Source organism: Hydra vulgaris, chromosome 03, assembly GCF_038396675.1.
Source record: "Hydra vulgaris chromosome 03, alternate assembly HydraT2T_AEP".
NCBI lineage: Eukaryota > Metazoa > Cnidaria > Hydrozoa > Anthoathecata > Hydridae > Hydra > Hydra vulgaris.
In genome coordinates this window covers 9,056,089-9,079,110 of record NC_088922.1, presented here as the reverse complement: position 1 = coordinate 9,079,110, position 23,022 = coordinate 9,056,089, and the positions used below count along the sequence as shown (strand labels likewise).

Genomic DNA, 23,022 nt, shown 5'->3' with positions numbered 1-23,022 from the left:
AAAAACATTTCGAAAAAATAAAAGTTATATTAACCTTTATATTTAAAACTTATTTACATATTTATAACCAAACTAAAATTTACTATAGTTTCATGTATACAAAATTACTAAAAATAATCACTTTCTCTCCGCTGGGATGATCCTTTCAAATAGAGAGCTGTGCTAAATGAACAGTTTCTACGGCTTTAAACAAAATTATATATATATATATATATATATATATATATATATATATATATATATATATATATATATATATATATATATATATATATATATATATATATATATATATATATATATATATATATATATATATATATGTATATATACATGTATATATACATGTATATATATATATATATATATATATATATAATATATATATATATATATATATATATATATATATATATATATATGTACGCTAAAAATATCATAGAGTAATGTCACGTGTATTACAAATAATGTATTATACGATATAATGTATTAAAAACTCTGTAGAAGTATATTCGTTAAAAAAGACTGTCTCTAAATGGATATATATCTAGCTTTTTAGCTTCCATTTTCAGTTAATGCAGGGGTTTTCACAGACCCCACAGGTTTTCTGAAAGACATGAATTTTGTTTTAGTTATCCAGTTAATGACATGTTTTTTGTTTCAGTTATCCAGAAGTATTTTGTGCATACATATCTCAAACATATCAGTGACTTATAATTTTTTAATTCATTCTTCAACGTAGGTAAATAAGTTACTTCAGCATTTTATATATTTGTACACGAGTTCAAAATTAATTACTGAAGATATTTTTTTTAAAGATATTACCTCTTTCTTTTTAGCATACCTGTTGCGTTTGTGTGAGTGTTTATATTTTCAATAATATTTAAATCAGATGATTTTTATGAAAACTTTAATTTTTCTCTTGCTCTTTGGAAGTTCCTAAAGTATACAACAAAATATCTTTCGAGCAATGATTACTATATTTAAAAACAAATATTTTTTAACTTAGGACATAGAAGTGGATAGTATGTTGAAACATTACTCTTACCTGTTTTTCCTGAAGTCCTAACGCTGAATTCTATAAATAGCTATTGAACTATACATATCCCTGGTGCGCATTTTTAGCCAATAGAATTGCAAGAATTTTTTGATTTGTTTGACGTCGCCTAGTTACTTTTTTATTGTAAGCACTGTAATGTTTAAAATTAAGATCTTATTTAATTTATATGACAGCAGCTTTTTTTTTAGTTTCAAGTCATTAGCTACAAAAACTACTTGTCCACTAGGGTGGAACAAAAATGGGCAAAAAAACTTGAAATATTTTTTTAAATCAAATTTTGGCATATTCTTAGATTTAGATAGAATTGTTGATTTAATAAAATCTTCTCTTAAAAAATGGTCCACAGACAGACAAAGACAACTCAGTAACTAGTTTTATCGCTTATTCCACTGCTATTGTGTGACGCGGAAATCGAGGATGTCAATTAATGGGTAATCCACAATAGTTGATTCTGATAATTCCCTAATGAATTGATTTAGGGAATCATTGGAAATATGCTTTGTCATTGGGAGCTCAGTGAGTTTAATGTCATACCATGGAATCATATAAGGGTAATCATTAGCGTCATTTTTGAAATGATGAATTTTCTAATACCACCTCAACTCAAAATTTAGCTCGAAATTTTTAAATCCGCTTTTTTAAAGAGCATCTTCATACACGGGTTTGGAAGAGCTAAAAATATTTTCATTAGAAGAGTTTTGATTTAGTCTCTTTTAACTCTTCCAAACGCGTGTATGAAGATGCTCTTAAAAAAAGCGGATTTAAAAATTTCGAGCTAAAATTTGAAACAAAAATTGCAAAAAAGCGAAACAGAAATAGAAATATTATTTGGTTTAACCCTCCGTACAGCAAAAATGTTTCAACAAACATTGGAAAAGCGTTTTTAAAATTAGTTGACAAACATTTCCCTCCTAATAAAATGCACACAATTTTTAACAGAAACACTATTAAGGTAAGCTGTAGCTATACAAACAATATTGAAAGAATTATTAAAGGCCATAATTTTGCATTGATTAATAAAAATGAATTTCTCAAAGAAAAAAATACTGAAAACTGTAACTGCAGGCAAAAACTTGACTGCCCTATGAATGGCAAATGCTTATCTAAGAATATTATTTACAAATCCATTGTTTTCTCACAAAACAAATCTGATAAACAATATATTGGCTTAACCGAGGGCAAATAGAAAAAACCACAAACAATCTTTTAAACATAAAAAACACTGAAAAGAGACTATGTTGTTTAAATATATTTGGCAACTAAAAGAAAAAAATATCAATTTTAAATTAAACTGGTCTATCCTAAAAACTGCGCCTGCCTATAATAACATTTCCAAAAAATGTATACTATGTTTACAAGAAAAATTTGAAATTATTACTCATTTGGATCAAGAAAATTTATTGAATAAAAAATCTGAATTAATTTCTAAATGCAGACATGAAAATAAGTTCCTTTTAAAAAATTATAAAAACAAATGATCAGTCTAAAGTTATCCTAATTCTAAAAAATTATTTTCATGATTTTTTAATTATTTGATGTAGTTGATGCAACTTTCTGGTTGCAAAACACTACAGCTATTAAATAATTAATTATAACAATTCCCAACTTCCTGTGAAATAATTTTTCTATAACTTGAATTTTTTTATGTTTAGACATTCTTCCTGATGAACCTACGATGGTGAAACATTATGTTGGAGATGAAAGGTAGATAAATGTTTTTACTAACCTTATTATTGCTCTGTTCTTTAAGAACATTGAGCACTCTATTTCTAGAATACACTGATATAGTTTATATATATATATATATATATATATATATATATATATATATATATATATATATATATATATATATATATATATATATATATATATATATATATATATATATATACACGCACACATAGGTTTGTGTAAAAATTTCATGCCACTCTCAAATTTGATTTTAACAAGTTTATATTTGTCCCATGTTTCATCCACATCCATCTGTGATAAGATACACCTGCAGGCCAGAATAGTATTTTTTTAATTGTATCTATCCACCCTCTAGGCCCAATTTCTTCTATTTCCTCATAGTTCTCTATCCAAACAGCTCTTTCCCAAATCATGGTGTAAATCTAAATCATGAAAAAAAAATTTAAAAATATCAACAAAAGCCTTATAATAAGCTGGAGTAGCAGAAATAAGTAGCAATAGCAAAAGACAACTGTCTTTTAATTTAAAAAACTTATAAAGGAATAAAATAGAACAAAAAAAAAACCATTATATTAATAATTATGGTGATAATGACAAGGAAGAGCACTAAATTGTCTAAAAAAATCGACAAATAAAACGAAAAAAGGTATTAAATGTAGCATTAAAATAACTGTGTGGGCAGTTTAAATAAACCTGTTTAATATTTTAAATATTTAAGATATTTTACTTCATCACTAACTATTAAAAAGTTAGTTTTGATAAATTTTCTAAATAATAAAGAAATGAAACAATGTTACAAAAAGTTAAGTCTCTTAGATAATTATTATTTTAATTTTACTTTTTTAGCTCTTTAATTTTATTACTTTAATACCTCTTTAATTTAATTTTTTTATTTACTTGTTTTCAATTAAAAAGTGATTATTTTCAAATTCAAAAAATGTTAAATAATTGCATTTAAATACATTTTTAAATAAAGCAAAGATAATCTCAATTATCCTTGCTTTATTTAAAAATGTACTTAATTTTTTTATATGTAAATATATATATATATATATATATATATATATATATATATATATATATATATATATATATATATATATATATATATATATATATATATATATATATATATCAAACTTTGGTTACATGATGCAAATTAATAAAACATAATAAATATAAAATTTTAAATCAAAAGAAATTTGAATTTAAAAACCTTTCAATTAATGTTCTATTTCATGCAATAAAGGAAAGCACACAAGGCACACTTTTCAAGGCAGGACATAACCTTTTGGCAAAGACTTCCACTTTTACTCTAATTTCATCAATACTTGGTATAAAGAAAGTTTGAAAGGTTTTAGACTGAATAGGTTGTGTATATAAACTATTTTGTAAATCAAGTCTAAATATTCTACATTTAAAATATTCTACATGATAATTTCTTATCAACAAAACAAATTTGATTTTCTTTAATGTAAAAACATGAATTATTCAGCTTCACTGAAACTTTTAGTTTCCGAGATTTTGTATTAAATAAAGATTTATTTTATTGATTGTATTTAATAAAGATACTTTGATATTGCTTGGCTATTTGAACAACAGGACTCTTTGAGTTTTTTACTGCTTTTTTTTAATGTCTGCATATAATTTTCAAAGGGAAAACAAGAAGTTTCATTTAGTGAAATACGAAGTAAACAGTGAACATTATAAACAAAGAATGAATTTGTTTACAAATGGTTTGAATTGATAAAAAATAATTAATTGGTTCTCTAGCAAAAGCAAGATGTTTCCTAAATTTACTGTCTTCATTTAAGAAATCACCATTGCAACATGCAATGTAAGAAAATGATTATAAATATCTTTGCTAACAACAACCTTTAAAACTAAGGGACCAGTGTATAAGATAAAATGTCTAAACTCTGCTGCTTTTCACTGATCTAACTCTAAAAGGGAATGTGGTTGTCTAGCAAATTCAGATGGCATCATACCATGTAAGCTTAATAGATTATCAGATATTTTTTTATTTGGGCATTTTACAATGTTTTGGACCAGACTTTAAAAAAGTAAGCATGCATCTTACTACACCAAGACAAATCATGTGCATATAATCCATAATAAAATCATAAATACAAGAAGTTTAACAAAGGGGTAAGAGATTTCTGATGATCAGTGTACAAAAAGGAATTAAACTCCTCAGTTAATCTTAGAGTCGATGGGTTTTTATCAATAAAAACTACTCTATGTTCCTTATAAAATCCTTTAACTTGGGATCGTTCACAGGAGTAATATCCTGTATGACCTTGTATACATTTAAGAAAAGAGCGAGAAGGTGCATTGCATATGAATGCTTTAAGTGTAGCATCGATTTTTTTATCATTATAATATAAACCTTCACTACTTAACACGTACAAGCGGGGCGGGTAAAAATACCTGCTTTGCGGACTGCTGTCTATTAGCGGGTCGGGTATTATTACTCGTTTGAATGAATTTACTTTAAAAGCGGCACAAAGGAATTTTACTCGATTGGTTTACATATGAAACTGATAAGACTAGCTCATACTTTTTTGTTTAGACTCTTCAGACTCTTCAGACTCTTCAACGTAATTTCTTTAACATTTTTTTATATAATAAAGATAACGAAAAAATCATCAATTTTGGTATGTTATTGTTTACACTCCGATTGCTCATAATTTATATGCATAGACTAAGCAATCTTTAATCGTTTTCTCTTTTATATAAACATTCATTAATTAAGGAATGTTAAACGGATATTTTAAAAATATTTCAGACAGTTTTTATTGAGCTTTTGACGATCGAACATCTTTTTTTAAATATTTTTTTATTACAAAAATTTTTGTCGCAAAAAATGAATTCTGATAGTGGTAGTGACAGTGAAGTTTACGCAGACAATTTATCGCAAATTGCAAGTGATGCCGATATTGCAGAAGTTGAAAGCGAGTGTGAAAGTGATGAGGACTTTTTTCATCCTAGAAGACGTAGGACTTTACCCATACCGCCAAGCGATTCTGAAGAAAGTGAGAATGAAGAAGTGGAGTGGTCAGAATATGACAATCCTCCAATTATAGAACAATATTTAGGACAAAGTGGCGTTGTTGTGATACCAAGTGATTCAAAAAGTGTAGCTGAAGTTGTTCAACTTTTTATAGGAGATGATTTATTCGATTACATGGCCGAAGAAAACTAATCGTTACCATCAACAAAATATTGACAGGTTTAAGGACAGAGCAAAAAGTATAAAATGGAAAGACGTTTACCGTCTTATTCTACCGTCTTCGGTAGAATAAAAAAAAATGTTGGGATTACTTCTTCTTATGGGCAAAGTTCGCAAATATACCAGGGATGAATATTTGTCAACAGAAAGCGGAAGTAATGCGTCGTAATCGTTTTCGCCAAATATGGTATTCTTGGCATTTTTCGAAAAATTCAAACGATCAAAATGAAAGAGACCGGCTTAAAAAAATTCGTTTAATTATAGAATATTTTTTACCCAAATTTGAGAATGTTTATAAGCCGCAACAAGAATTATCATTAGACGAAAGTATTATGCCGTGGCGAGGTCGATTATCATTCAAAGTGTACAACGCATCTAAAATCCACAAATATGGGCTGCTCATACGAATGGTCTGTGAAGCAAAGAGTGGATATATTTGCAATTTCAAAATATATGCTGGTGATGGCAGTCGTCTTCAAGAGACAGTTCTGCAACTTTTGCAGCCATATGAAAACATATGTGGCACCATGTCTACATGGAAAAATACTATAATAGTATCGAAACAAGCGATGTCTTGTTGCAACACAAATTTCGAAGCTGCGGTACAATACGCAAGAATAGAGGCCTTCCTGAATGCCTAAAAAATGCAAATTTAAAAAAAAGCGAATCCATGTCCCGTCGCCAAAAAGACATTCTATTGCATAGCTGGCAATCAAAAAGATCCGTAAGAATGATAACAACAATTCATTCCGCAAGTATTGTCGAAAGCGCAAATGTTGACTGGAATACCAAGCAGAAAATTTGGAAGCCGATATGTGTTGTTGATTACAATAAGTATATGAAAGGTGTTGACCACGCTGACCAATACTTGTCATATTACTCAATCGTAAGGCGCACAAAAAAATGGACAAAGAGGACAGTCATGTTCATGCTAAATGGCGCTCTATTTAATGCATTCAGAGTATTCAAAACTTTAAATAACAACTCAAAAAAAAGTTATAAAAACTTTCTACTCGATGTTGCCAAAGATTGGATAAGTGGTAAAGCTATTGATAATTCGGATAATCCAGTACCAAGTACGTCTGCATCTACACCTACAAGTAGTGATTTACCACATAGACTATTGGATGCCGAAAAACATAAAATTGTGAAAATAGTTACAATTGGTGGCCTAAAAAAGCACCCTCAAAAACAATGCCGGGTCTGTGCTACACAAAAAAAAAAGTTTAACGTGCTTTATGTGCGAGTTTTGCAAAGTGCCTCTTCATTAAGGAGAATGTTTTTTTAAGTACCACACAGTACAAAAATATTAGTTTTAAATAAGTTAATTAGTTTTAAAATCAATTTTTAGAAATTAATTACTTTATATAAATTGTAAATATTTTTAAACAGTATATTATACTATATTATTATAAAAAATTGTTGCAGTTTTATTAATTTTTATTAAAATATGTTTTTGTATACATCAGTTCATCTATTTTATGAACCGCATATTAGATTTCAAACGCGTAGTTTTATGCGAATTTTTGCCCGCTACGCACACCTGTTTAGTCTATTTCGCTACCCGCTTATAATGTGTTAACAATAAAGATTCATTGAGAAAATCATTTGGCCATAATTGAAGATTAGAAGATTTGAAAAGAGGTAGCCCATCAACATTAGTAGTAATAGATCTTCGAAAAGCAAAATTTCTCAAAACAAATTAAACGATCTTTTGAATATTTTTAAAAACATGGTCATTCAGAGTTACCAAAAGACGCAAGAACCTTTTTAAAACCCTCTAAAGTTGTTACAGTAGATAGGAAGTGTGGTAGAACTTATGCGTATTTTACTATTGCTTATGGCATAAATTATTTTTTGAATTTAAAAAATGGTTCTTAATGTGCTGGGTTACCCCATTGCCAAATCTTCTAATAATGTTTCTGTTGTCAGTAGTGGTGCTGCATTACAACATTTAAAATTCTCATAATTACAACTCGAAGACTTATTGTTTTCTGTAATAAAATATCATATCCGCCTAAAATATCACATCCCCCATAGAAAAACCGAAATCGAGAATGCGTTTTCAAGTTATTGCACTTAGAAGTGTATCTAGTACGTCCGAAATATTTATGTACAAAAACAATAAAATTAAAAACGCAACGATCAAGATTCATAAAGCGGTTTGTAAATAATATACTATAAATGAAGTTAGCATTAAATGGTAATATATTTTAAATTCATACTTATGAAATTTTGATCTTAATATATTGCGTGACAATAATTATATAGATTACACATGGGGGATGTGATATTTTAGATACCAAATACTAATACTTTTCATTATTTTAAATGTTACATAGGGAGATGTAATATTTTAGAAGCCTGAATAAGGGAGATGTGATACCTTTACATTCCATTAAGGTAACTTAATAAAGTGTTTTTAAATATCTTTCTAGAATTCGGAATCTTTAATTTAGTACATAGTACGAATGTATAATGTATTATGTTTACTTTGTTATGTTGCATTATGTTGAAATTTTGTGTTTAGACCACAAGAGTATGGGAAATTATTAGTTTAGACTTCGCTGGACCATTTACTAAAACATCAATGGGTAACAGATACTTTATGAGTTGCACCGATTTATTTTCTAAATGGCCTATTGCTTACGCATTACGAAATAAGGAAGCAATAACGGTAGCAAGAGCGATTATAAGTTTAGTTACAACCTTTGGTTTTCCATCCGTCATACTTACTGACAATGGAACTGAGTTTGAAAAAAACGTTCGTGGTTACTGTAACGAGCGGACGTGTTTTTGCAAGTTGAAAATTTACAAAGAAGAAAAAAAAAAAAAAAAGTAATAATAACTTAGGACAAAAAATTGTTTTATATATATTAACAAAAAACTTTTAAATTAATAGTAGTAATAAATATTATTGATACTATGGCAGTTACACTTGTTGAAATTAAAAAAATGATTAGGACTAATTTAAAGACTTGTTTACAAACTACAAAGTGGAGACGGAAGCAGCGGTAAAGCAACAAGAAAGCAACTTTATAAGTATCGTTAGTTCAAATACCAAAATCTTAAACGAAAGATTAGACAAAGTAGAAAAAAATATTTTAGAGAACGCTAAAAAAATATCAACACTGACAGCAGAAGTTGAAGAAATAAAGTTTAGTCTAAATTTTCATGAGGAACTTATTGAAAAAAAAATAAAAAATTCGTTAGATATTTTCATAAAAAATAAATTTAACCATAATGAAATACAAAATAACAACACTGACCTCAAAAAAATTAACAGTAAGCTAAGAGAAATTGAAGATAGAACAAGGAGGAACAATCTAAGAGTTGACGGAATTAAAGAAGATGATAATGAAATCTGGCTGGAAAGCGAACAAAAAGTAAAAGAAATATTTAATGAGTACTTGGGTGTAGAAAATGTAAAAATTGAAAGAGCACATAGAGCTGGTAAAAAAGGTCTAAAAGAGAACAGAACAATTGTTCTGAAATTATTGGACTTTAAAGATAAGGAGGAAATTTTAAGAAATGCCTCAAAGTTAAAAGAAAAAAATATATATATAAACGAAGATTACTGCATGGAAACGAATAAAATAAGAAAGGAATTGCGTGAAAAAATGAAAATTGAAAGAAAGTTGGGAAAATTTGCTTACATATCATACGACAAGCTTATTGTACGCGAGTGGAAGACAAATAAAAATTAATTTTTTACTTATTTTATTTACGGTTTATTTAATTCTTATTTATTTTTTTTGGATATTTTTATTGATAATATATCAATAACGAAGCCCTTTAAAATGAATCCGAAAACGTTTGAATACGAAAGTCTTTTTGAAAACCTTATCTGAAATGTTTGAAAACATTTCAGATAAGGTTTTTAAAATAAATGATCAAAATACTTTTGATAAATATGACCTTGACAAAAATTTTATTGATAACTTTTCATTAATGAATATGGAAACACCTTACATGTTTCCAGATGAAATAAATTAAAAAAAAAAAAAATTATTTATCCTAGAAGATTTTAATCTTAATGCTCTAAATTATGAAAATAATATAGAAACACAAAGTTTTTAGCATAATTTATTTCAATTTGGTGTAATTCTTCTTATAAATAAACCAACCCGAATTACAAAAAATTCGGCAACACTAATAGATAATATACAAACAAATTCTTTATTTGAAATCTCCTTAAAGAAAGGAGTAATTAAAACATCTATATCGGATCACTTTCCGATATTTATTTCAATAAGTACCTCAAATAAAATTAAAATAAATGAAAAAAAAACAAGCACAAGGCGACATTTTTCTTTGGATAGCCAGGTTAACTTTAAAAGTGAGTTAGCCAATATTGATTGGTCAAATTTAGAATTCTCAAATGATACCAATTTAATGTATAATACCTTTATATATATTTTTGTATTTCTTTATGATAAACACTTTCCCAAAGTAGTAAAAACAATTAAATTTAAAGACATAAATTCACCTTGGTTGAGTAAAGGTCTTAAAAAATCATCTAAGCGGAAACAACGATTATATATAAAGTACCTTAAAAAAAATACGATAAAACAAAATCGGAATACAAGAGTTATGCAAGTCTCTTTGAGAAAATTAAAAAAACCGCTATAGCTAATTATTATAATAAACTACTTGATAAGTGTCAAACAGATTCTAGGAAAACATGGGAATTATTAAATGAAATTATTGGTAAACCAAAAATTAACAAACCGTGCTTTCCTAAAACTATAAAAATCTACCACAAAACAATTCATGATGAAAACGTCATTGCAAATGAGTTTAACAACTTCTTTGTTAATATAGGATCTAAACTTGCTTCCCAAGTTCCTAGTGCAAATAAATCTTTTGATAAATATTTAGATCGTAATAAAAATGAATTGAATAACGAAAAACTAAACATGTTAGAATTTAACAATGCTTTTAAAAGCCTAAAAAGAAACAAAGCAACCGGAATCGACGACATCAATAGCAACATTATAATTAATTGCCAAAACGAGCTTAAAGTTCCTTTATTTAAAATATTTAAACACTCCTTAGAGGAAGGTATCTTTCCTGAAAAACTGAAAACTGAGAAAGTAAAACCTATTTTTAAATCAGGAGATACAAGTGAAATAGGCAATTACAGACCAATATCAATACTTTCTACATTCTCAAAGATACTTGAGAGAATTATGCACAATAGAGTATATACTTTTTTTAAAGAAAATAATTTTATTTACTCCAAGCAATTCGGCTTTCAAAAAAATACATCAGCTGAACACGCAATCCTTCACCTAGTTGATGAAATAAAAAACTCTTTTACAAACGGAGAAGTTACATTAGGTGTATTCATAGATCTCTCTAAGGCTTTTGATACAGTCGACCACAAAATATCATTATCAATTAACATGTATGGCATAAGGGGTAGAACGAACAAATGGATAGAAACCTAGCTAGATAAACGTGTGCAATCTATATACTATGGAGATAATAAACTCTCTAATCCTTCCATATTAAAGCGTGGTGTTCCTCAGGGTTCAATACTTGGGCCTTTACTTTTTTTAATCTACGTTAACGATCTCTATCGGGCATCAAAAAGAATTTCAACTCTAATGTTTGCTGATGATAGCAACTTTTTTATCTCCGGAAAAATTATAAACGAACTGTGCGTAGAAATGAATCAAGAATTAGAAAAAAAATCTGGATGGTTTAGGGCAAATAAACTTTCTATTAACTTAAGTAAAACGAAGTTTTCTTTATTTCATCCTTCTTATAAAAAAAAGAAGTTGAATCTTCTCGTCCAAAATTGTTTATTGAAAATAGAGAAATAAGTAGAGATAATGTTACTAAATTTTTAGGTGTTTTTATTGACGAAAATCTAAATTGGAATAAACATTTCGCCTATTTAAGTAGTAAAATATCTAAAAGTATCGGAATAATATACCGATCACGCCATTTATTGAAAAAGCCGCTACTCAAACAAATCTACTATAGTTTTGTTCAAAGTTATTTAAATTACGGCAATACAGCATGGGGTAGTAGCTATAAAAGCAAACTAGAACCTCTCTATCGTAAACAGAAGCATGCTGTACGAGTAATTAATTTTAAAAATAAAAACGAACACACAAAGCCTCTTTTTGAACAGATGTCTTTACTAACATTGTTTGAACTAAATATATATAATGTTCTAAGTCTTATGTATAATAGTAAAATGCAAAAAACTCCTTCAATTTTCTATAGTCTTTATAAACAAAAGCCAGAGTATAAATACCTGTTGCGCACAAATAGTACCCTTTTTGAGCCTTCATGCAAAACTAAGCTTGTGCAATTTAAAATTACTTATCGTGCACCTCATATCTGAAATAAGTTTTTATTACTTAATCAAAATATTATTAACCTTGAAAACTTAAATGGCTTTAAAAAAAATATTAAAAAGAGTATTTTAAAGTATAAAAATTTACTTACTGATTTTTTCTAAATTTGTTCACTGCTAGCTTCTTATATAAACTCTTATTTTTTAATATACTTTAATATATATTTCAAATATTGCGTTAGCAGTAAACGTGGTAATATTAAGAAAAAGTAACGATACATGTTTGTATAATTGTTATCTTACACTTTAATACAATTATAATGTAACAATTTAACGTAAAAATTTTGTAAATATTTTAATTTTTCTATACGTATATATATATATATATATATATATATATATATATATATATATATATATATATATATATATATATATATATACATATATATATATATATATATATATATATATATATATATATATATATATATATATATATATATATATATATATATATATATATATATATATATATATATATATATATATATATATATATATATATATGTATGACAATGTAAAGCGGTTCTTGATGATAAGACCTTTTGGTCTTCTGCAAGTTTCCCGCGTTCTTCTTACAGTTCGTATTACAGAAGTTTGTTTATTATTTATGTTTTGTGATTTTGTTTTTCTTTTTATATTTATATGTATATTCAATCTTAACGAATCTTTATTATGTAATCACGAAAATGTATACTATGGAACAAAAAATACATAACAAAAAAAAAAAAAAAAAATGTTCTGCAATGAGGTATTTTTTAATTTTTTTATATAATGCAGATCCGTAAGAATAACATTAGGTCGAATCCTTTAAGGATGAATTAGAACTAAACCTTTTGATTTTGTATAATACAGCATTTACAATAGCAAGTAATAAAAATAATTCATTTTTTTCCCGTTATTTTATTAGTTAAACGATGAGGTATATAAGATCTTGGGTATCGAACGACGAAGAACTGCTGTTTATCACCCTCAAACAAATGGAAGATGAAAATACAAATAAAAATATAAAAAGGTGTGCATTATTTTATGATTGTTTAAGTTCAAAATAAAGTAATGATAATAACATCATTATTTTGAAATTACGTTAATTAGAAAAATCAGAAAACTCGTCGACAAAAACCAGTCAAACTGGGATCAGTTTCTAGATATAGTTTTATATCCATTACGAATTGAAAAACAAACGTCTACAAAAGTGTCACCTTTTGAGTTGATGTTTGGTCGTCGTTCACCTGTTTGCAGAAGTGAGTTCAAAGAAGTAAGTATATTTGGATATCATTTTAAGCAATTATATTTACTTTACACTCATAATTTAGTATACCAATACCAGTATGCATTGTTAATTAGGAGGTCGGTATTTTCCCCGCAAATGAAGATGAAGTTAAAGCTGAAATCGAAAAAAATAAAATTCATATTGAAAACTTAACCAATTTGGTCACTAAAGTAATCACTTATACCACTTAACTTTAATTTAATTTTTAAGATACTATCTTTTTTTTTTTTTTTTTTCTAATTACAATAGTTATAAATTTTAGAACATTACAGAAGCTCAAAAGAATCAAAAAAAATATTACGATAAAAGAGTTTCACAAAAATATCAAATCTAAGGAAGAATGCATTGAAATTGGGGACAAAGTTTTGTTTCTTGATATTAGAGGGAGGAGAAGTAAAAGCGCAGCTTTTAAGCCACGGTTTAAAGGACCTTATGAAGTAAGCGATATTACAAAATGTGGAAATTACAAACTGAGTAGTAATAAAGTTATTATAAAAGGAACCCACAAAAGAGCCCAAGTTAAGAAATTTCTCGAAGGCATTTGTGATAAAGGTATGCGCACAACTTATATACATGTTTTCCAATAACTACCTTTTTTAACTTTTAAAAAGAAAGCTAAAGAGTTTCATGAATATTATTGCTAGACTACCAATTTTTTCTAATTTGAAAGACTTTTGTCGCCTCTACTTTAGAAACAATTACAACAAAAAATGAAATAGAAAAAAAAACATTCATCGGTGGAAAGCATAAAGGGTAAATAGTAACAACAGATTTCCTTTGTATGTTTCAACTTTTGGTCTGCTTAGCATTTTTTTTCCATATTTTTTGTTCAATTTTCTAGAAAATAAGGCAGAGCAGATAATTAAAAGCTTTGTAGTTAAAGATAGTGAGGGTATGTCTTAAAAAATTACATTTGCATTTATATTTGTTACCTTTTTATTTTAATTTCTATCCAATTTTTTAGAGGCAAATAAGGCAGAGAAGACAATAAAAAGCTTTCTAGTTAAAGATAGTGAAGGTATGTAATAAAAAACTACCTTTTTATTATTTTTTTTTTCAAACATCTTCGCTTCCAACAAGGCTGCAAGCAGCCACTAATTAAAGTTAGAGGTTACTGAAAGAGAAAAGATAAAGATTGTAGAGCACGATAACGATTGACGGACGACTTAAAAGATTGCAAATTATATGAATCAGGAAAGCAAGATGAAGGAAGCGAATTCCAAAGAACTGATGCTCGAGGAAAAAAACTAGACAAATAAGCGTTTTTGGAACACTTAGGAACAGTCACAGAAAAAGGATGACACTTATTTGAATGACGAGTAACACGAGAATGAATTTTAGTAGATGGCACAAGAGACGCTAGCTCTTTAGAGCAGTGCCTATTATAGTATTTGTAGAAAAGAGAAAGAGAAGCAACATTACGACGATGTGATAATGGTTGGAGGTTGGCTGCAAGAGCAGGTCCAACTATGTTTACAATGCGTTTTTGCACCTTGTCTAAAAAAGAAAGGGCATCATTAGAAGATCCGCCCCAGATATGGCAACAGTATTCCATACAAGGCCGGATTTGAGATTTATAGAGATAGAGAATAGAATCCGAAGTAAGATAGTGACGAGCTCGATAAAGAGATGCAACCTTAGCAGATGCTAATTTTGCAACTGATTTGATGTATGGTTTCCAAGAAAGATTGGAAGTAAGAGTTAATCCTAGAAGATGAAGAGTAGGTGACTCATCGAGTGCATCACCATTCATAAATATAAGTAGATCTAAATTATTTCGATAACGATTAACTGAAAAAAATTGAGTTTTATCTAAATTAAAGTTCACCAGTCACTGTGAGCCCCATGCTGTAGCAGAAGTGAGATCCTTTTCAAGCTCAAATGCCCCCTCCAAGCAATCAGAGGGTGCTGGTTTCTTATCACAACAAGAATAAATAATAGTATCATCAGCAAACAATGCCACCTTAGATGTCAGAATATCTGGAAGATTGTTAATGTAAATTAAAAAGAATATAGGGCCAAGGATAGAACCTTGAGGAACCCCTGAAGTTACAGAATAAGAAGAAGAGTGTTGTCCATCGAGGACAACTTTAATGCTACGATTGGAAAGGAAGGATTCAATGATCTTAAAGATGTTGCCGAATACACTATAAGAAGAAAGCTTATGGAGAAAACCAGCATGCCAAACTTTATCAAAAGCTTTTAAAATGTCAAGAGCAATGGCCTTAACCTCTCCACCTTCATCTAATGCACGATAAAACCTGTCAGTTAATATTGTTAGCAAATCAGCTGTAGAACGAGAAGATCGAAATCCATATTAATGGAAAGAAAGGAAGTTATTAGATTCAAGATGAGAAATTAAGTGTTTGTTGATTAAAAATTCAAAAACCTTGCTTATGATAGGAAGAAGACTTATGGGACGGTAGTTAGATGAATCATATTGCTCTCCAGAATTTTTGAAAATAGGGATAACAGATGCCGCTCTCCAGCAGGCTGGAAAACAAGACTCTGATAAGCACTTGTTGAATAGTTTTGAGAGTATCGATGACAGCTCCGGAGAACACTTCTGCAAGACAATAACAGGTATGTTGTCTGGGCTACAAGCTGTAGAAGAGTCTGGGCAGGAAATCACTTTAGATACAGATGCTGGAGTGATATGAATGTCAAGCAATGGATCAACCTGTTTGTTGGCAATATCAGGTAAAATGCAACTAATGGAATCAAGAGATGATATTGATGAAAGGTTTTTAGCAAACAATTCGGCTTTGTCTTTAGGTGAGGTGACAAAGTCTTAACCATACAAGAGAGGTGGAATTACAGATTTGCCCTTATTATTGATATTATTAAAGATTCTCCAGAAGTCGCGAGAGCGTAATTTTTGAGATGAGATACGAGATTTCTTGACTTGAGAATAGCGGGTTTTGGCGTTAGACAAAACCTTTTTACAATTGTTTCTAGCAGTAATAAACAGACGTCTGTTTTCTGGAGAATTGTTTTGCTAATAAATATGGAAGTAACGGTTTCGATTGGCAATCGCAGCAGCACAGCGTAAGGAAAACCATGGAGGAGAGTGAGGCTTGACCTGAAATCGTCGAGAGGGAATAAAAGATTCCATGCCAGCCTGAATCCACGAAGTTATGTAAGAAGCACATTTGTCGACAGGAAGACGAAAGATTTCTACCCAAGGGCCATCACGAAGAAAATCACGGAAAGAATCCCAGTCAGCTTTACTGTAGTTGTAAAAGGTTCGATAATAGGGGGATTCAGGTGATGAAGAAGAATGAGATATTAGTTTTAGAGAGATCAAACTGTGATCAGAAGAACCTAAGGGTGAATGTGGAGAAACTGAGCACTGACTAGGATCAGAAACAAGACATAAGTCGAGTAGAGAAGGTAGATGATTCGGGTTGTCAGGAAAGCGAGTTGGAAAGTTGATTATTTGAGTTACGGATTGAGAAAGGAAAAAGTTGTGGGCTTTAATGCCTGCAGAGTCACTGACACTAGAGCCAAGCCATTCAGAGTGGCGAGCATTAAAGTCATCGACAACAACTATATTAGCTGATGGATAAAGAGAGAGGACTTGGTCAATATGATCAGAAATAACATCAAAAAGAGTGCAGTCTTGAGATGAAGGAGAGCAATATAGAACATAGAGATAGGAAATAGAGTGAAGTGGTGCTAAACGAAAGCACATGAAAGAATAGTCTGTGGATTTAAACCTAGTTTCACGACAAATGGGTGATTTTTAAGCCCTAAGCCGTAACAAAGGGCTCCAAATGTGGCTTTCGCAATGCACACCAAAAGTAAAATCAGGGACACCATCCATGCGCAACATGGCACTGTTACTACTTTGATATTTTTCACCTGTTGATTGAATCAGCCTCTCTGAGAGCTACCACAGAGTTCGAGAAACCTGACTACCAGCCGGCCTCAGAACCATAAAACTGAGTTTTAGAGCTGTACCCTCATTAGGAGATAATAGAATGAGTTGCCTAGTCATAAAAACAGAGACATAAGCAAAACTCATGCATTGAGTCAAGAAGATCCACCATTCAACATCCTAAACTGGAAACAATGTATTAAAAATACATCTGCGCCAGCCTAATAGATGAAGAAGAGGTGCGAAGCTGGTCAACAGATAGAATCTATTAATAAGTGTTTATTTTTATAAGTGTTAACATTTTATTTAATGTATGGTTTTAACAATTTATAAGTGTTAACATTTTATTTAATGTATGGTTTTAACAATTTATAAGTGTTAACATTTTATTTAATGTATGGTTTGTTTTGTAGAGGAGGCAGATTCAATAAAAAGCTTCGTATTTAAAGACAGTGAAGGTATGTATTAAATAATTACAGTTTCATTTATATTTGTTAGCCTATCATTTTATATTTATGTTCAATTTTATAGACGAGACAAATAAGGCAGAGGAGACAATAAAAAGCTCTGTAATTGAAGATAGTGAAGGTATGTATTAAAAAATTTTCTTCAAATATCTTCATGTTGGCTTTTTATTTTAATTTATGTGCAATTTTCTAGAGATATTATATACAAAAAAAGCTGCATAGTTGAAGATAGTGAAAGGTATATATTTTTCAGTGGCGCACTAGTAAAGTGAAGATTTCTATGTAAACTTACCTAAAAATTAATTTTAAACATTATCCCTACCCGGTGAAAAAATAGAAGGTCTAAATATTTATAACATTATGTTATCTTCTGTAAATGTAATACTGACGTTATTTTATTTGATGAATGTATGCTTGAATAATTAATTATTATTACATTTTATTAATAGGTCAATGATAGAATATCTCCGTATTGTAAACCCTGTTAAAGCCATTATGGGTATATATCCAGATTTAGGTGGCTGCAAGATATATGATTATTCATTAAAGACACTTTAAACGAATGTCTCAGTGACGAAGTTGTTTATATTTATCTAAAACTACTAGTAAACAGTAAAAAAAAAGTATGATTAATGAATATACTTCAAAATTGAATTTTTGTACAAAACAAACAGTATTAATAATTTGTCCTTATTTAAATTAAAAAAAGTTTAATTTAAATATAAAACAATAAATTGAATGTCATTCCATTTATTAATGCTGTGAAGAATCGAATCGAAGTATTGTCACCAGCTGGGTTGCTCTCACTGGACGAGTTGCCAATTAATACTGATTTAATACAAAGACGGCATGAGGTATTCACAAACTCTTAGCTAAAGTATAATGCAAATAATTAATGATAGTTATTAATTAAATTAGTTAGATAATTAAACCAGATGATAAAACTATTCATTATATAAACCCTATGGGAGAGCCGATTAATTCCATAAAAAAAGAAGAATCCAAATGGAAGTATGATGACTTTTTAATCTAGTGATTGGTATCTCAAAATTTTGTTTTTACATCTTTTATAATTTTTCTACTGTTATACTTCAGTCGTTACTTACAACAGAGATATGGTATTATTGAAAAGTTTAGAATATTAACATCGCCACATGCTAAACAAGCTGACAGTATAATATTTGGAGTATTTTGCCTTAAGGTAACATTATTTAACTAAATGAAAAAATGATATATTTTATATAATATTGTTTTTATTCTTATATTATTATTATCATTATGTGTACAAGTAACTTTGGCATTTACAACATCAACAGTTGAGTTTCAAAATGTGTGTAAATTTTCTCACTTGTGATATATATATATATATATATATATATATATATATATATATATATATATATATATATATATATATATATATATATATATATATATGCAGACCTATTTTAGTTTGCTGAAAATTATATAAATGAAGAAGAATTGGTGACCACCTTTCCAATTGAAGAAGTGAATGCATATAGGAAGAAAGTGGTGTAACTACTATTAGATGAAGGAGGTTAGTAAGATTGTTTATAATGTTAAAAATATTTATATTACTTTCATATAAAATAACATTTAAAAAGAAACAAAAAAAAATTGATAAAGCTAAATCAATGTTGGCAGGATAGTTTGTGTCGTATTTGCGGAAGTGAAACTGGTCCAAAAACTAGAAAAAATCAAAAAAAAGATAAATGGGTATTAAGAAATATTTCAATTACTTTTAAACATTATTTTCAAATAGAAAAAAGATTTAACCTTAAATATTTATTTTTACATAAAAAGTGACTTTTGCATCCTAAATCGATGGTACCATATAGGATGCATTGTTTTAAAAATAAAACTTCATTTTGTTGTGAACAAGTTTATTACTAAAAAGTAAAATTAATAATAAATAATATAATATTTATAACATAATAAATCTTGTAAAAAAGTAACAAATAGAATGGTTGATATTTATAACTTTATTAAATACATTTTATAACATAATAAATAAATTTATACAATTTATTTAGGTTTTCCGCGAAACACTGCTAGAAGTTTAAAAAAAAAAGAAGAAATCTATAAATATATATATATATATATATATATATATATATATATATATATATATATATATATATATATATATATATATATATATATATATATATATATATATATATATATATATATATATATGTATATATATATATATATATATATATATATATATATATATATATATATATATATATATATATATATATATATATATATATATATATATAAATCAATATGCAAAAATTTGTAGCACATGAAAATTTTGAAATATATTATTAAACATATAAACAAACTTTGGTTTAAGTTTAATTTCACAAATTACCAAAAGTCAAAATAAGTAAAATATAGTAATTGACTTTAAAATATCACATCCCCTTATCCAGGCTTCTAAAATATTACATCCCCCTATGTAACATTTAAAATACTGCAATGTATTAGTATTTGGTATCTAAAATATCACATCCCCCATGTGTAATCTGTATATATATCACAATAAGAAGCTGAAACTCCTACGTAAAATATCACATCTCCCTTATTCAGGCTTCTAAAATATTACATCTCCCTATGTATTATTTTAAATACTGCAAAGTATTAGTATTTGGTATCTAAAATATCACATCCCCCAGGTGTAATCTGTATATATATCACAATAAGAAGCTGAAATTCCTACGTAAAATATCACATCTCCCTTATTCAGACTTCTAAAGTATTACATCTCCCTATGTAACATTTAAAATAATGATTTATAGTATATTATTTACAAACCGCTTTATGAATCTTGATCGTTGCGTTTTTAATTTTATTGTTTTTGTACATAAATATTTCGGACGTACTAGATACACTTCTAAGGGCAATAACTTGAAAACGCATTCTCGATTTCGGTTTTTCTATGGGGGATGTGATATTTTAGGCGGATGTTATATTTTATTACATTTCTCCACTTTCTTCAAAAAACATTTTTGAAGAAAGCTTTACAAGGATTTCAGGCTCAGCCTGAGAAGCATTAAATTCAGGATTCAAATTCGATGTACTAACATTAATATCTTCATCTTCAAATGCCATAGTAAAATTTAACAAAATAAAAGTTCTTATTCAAGCGACGACGCTTCATTCAATTTTTAGTTTCCATAATAATAGCTATATATAACCTTTTGCTAGAATATTGCCAGAATGATTTAGAGAATTCATATTAGTCGAGATAAAACTTCGCGTGAAAAATCTTTAAAAGACACGAAATTTATTCACGCCAAAAGTCTTTTTAAAAATGTCTTTAAGACATCTTTTAGCCGTCTTTTTGTTAGTTGAAATTATTCGAAAAATAAAGACGTCTTCAGGACGTCTTAAAAAGGCGTGCAATTTTTCACAACGAAAAGTTTTTTAAAAAACGTCTTTAAGGCGTCTTAAAAACGTCATTCGAAGACAAGACTATTTAAAGACCTGAATAAGACGGTCTTAAGACTCTTATGTTTGCTGGGAAGAATCTTGATTCAATATTATTTAACATTGAAGTAACTTTTTTAAACTTCTTGATTACGGCTACAAAGAACTGCTCCAAAAGACATTTATTTCTAACATTAAAAAGATTGTTGTCAATCTTTTTAATGTTGAAATCTAAAAATCAATCTAAAGTGTTAAGTTTTTATCAGGTATGATTATAGTGGAGGTGGATTTGACAGATCAAACTGTGCTAAATATTTAGGATCTTTAGACAAAATGATACTTTACTCTCCAATTGAAAGCCTGAAAATTATTATAATCCCAAGGATAATCAAACAAATATCACCACTACCATCTAACAAAAACCATCAAACAACGACCATCAAACAAAAATATTACGTTACAGTAAGGAAGGAGGTGTGAACTTCCCAGTTAAATGCACTTACGCGGTGCTCTGTGACAAGACCGTAAGGTCTTCTTAGGGGACCTAAATAACAAAAAAAAAAAAAAAAAAACCATCAAACAACGGCCATTAAATAGAGGCCATCAAGCACCATCAAACATCAACATTTTCATTAAACAACGTGTTTTTTTGCAATAAATACAAAAGAAAATATAATTGAAAGCAGTAGCATTAAAACATCTAATTTCTAAGTGCGTTACAAATAACAAATGTTCTTGAGTTTGTTTTTGTTGAAGCTACTTCAGTCCAACCTGAGAATTGATTTAATACTGATTTTTGAAAATTCATGGTTCTGCAAGCAGCTCTTTATGGTTTGAGGGTGCAATCTTGTTACGTCTACAACATTAAGCTCTGTAGTTTTGTATTTGAGTATTCATTCCTGGGCAAAAAAATCTTCCTTTCGCGTTTTCTCTCATTGCAGCTACACCTTGATGTCCTTTATGTAATTAATTGAGTAAAATCGATCTCAACTTGTTTTTTAAGACTTAATCATTTAAAAATTCAAAACTATTTATAGCGTATAAGTCAAAGCGTTTCGACAAAATTCTCAAAGATGTATCGGTATACTTTGTTTATTTCTGGAAATCCTGTTCGTATGATTTGTAATAGATCTTGATAAGTAGAGTTAATTGATAATTCTGTCCATTTTAATAGGGCTATTGAAATTATTAAACAGAGAATAGATAGTTTCAAACAAGCCACCTTTGATATCACATGCTTTATCTAAGGTGCAACTATTATTTTTATTGGTTCGTGACATTGTATAAGATGCGAGATTTATTTTTTACGGGATTCGAAATAACTTTGACATTATACATTAGTGTTTTTTTTTGTTGTTGCGGATTTTAAGGATTCGAGGGTATTTTACCTCTAGGTTTTGGTCGTTTAATACTTTTACTTATGATTTGTGATCAACTACAACAGTTAGGTTTGGACATCCTATGACAAATATTTTGCAACTTTCTAAACCATATAGTAATGCTAAGGATTTCCCTTCAACGGGAGCGTATCAACTTTCATAATTGTTTGTAAACCGGTTGCCAGCATAAACAATTTT

General features: G+C 28.4%; 2 long non-coding RNA genes across 2 annotated transcripts; one reads left to right on the top strand and one right to left on the bottom strand.

The window, feature by feature from the left end:
• Nucleotides 1-13,543: 13,543 nt before the first annotated feature.
• Nucleotides 13,544-13,915, top strand: LOC136077653 (uncharacterized). The gene is made up of 3 exons (XR_010637154.1): nt 13,544-13,621; nt 13,711-13,806; nt 13,899-13,915. It is a non-coding gene; the product is annotated as an uncharacterized LOC136077653 (long non-coding RNA).
• Nucleotides 13,916-19,425: 5,510 nt separating this feature from the next.
• LOC136077652 (uncharacterized) lies at nt 19,426-20,876 on the bottom strand. The gene is made up of 3 exons (XR_010637153.1): nt 20,831-20,876; nt 19,781-19,893; nt 19,426-19,691 (listed from the first exon to the last, which is right to left on the bottom strand). It is a non-coding gene; the product is annotated as an uncharacterized LOC136077652 (long non-coding RNA).
• Nucleotides 20,877-23,022: the final 2,146 nt, after the last annotated feature.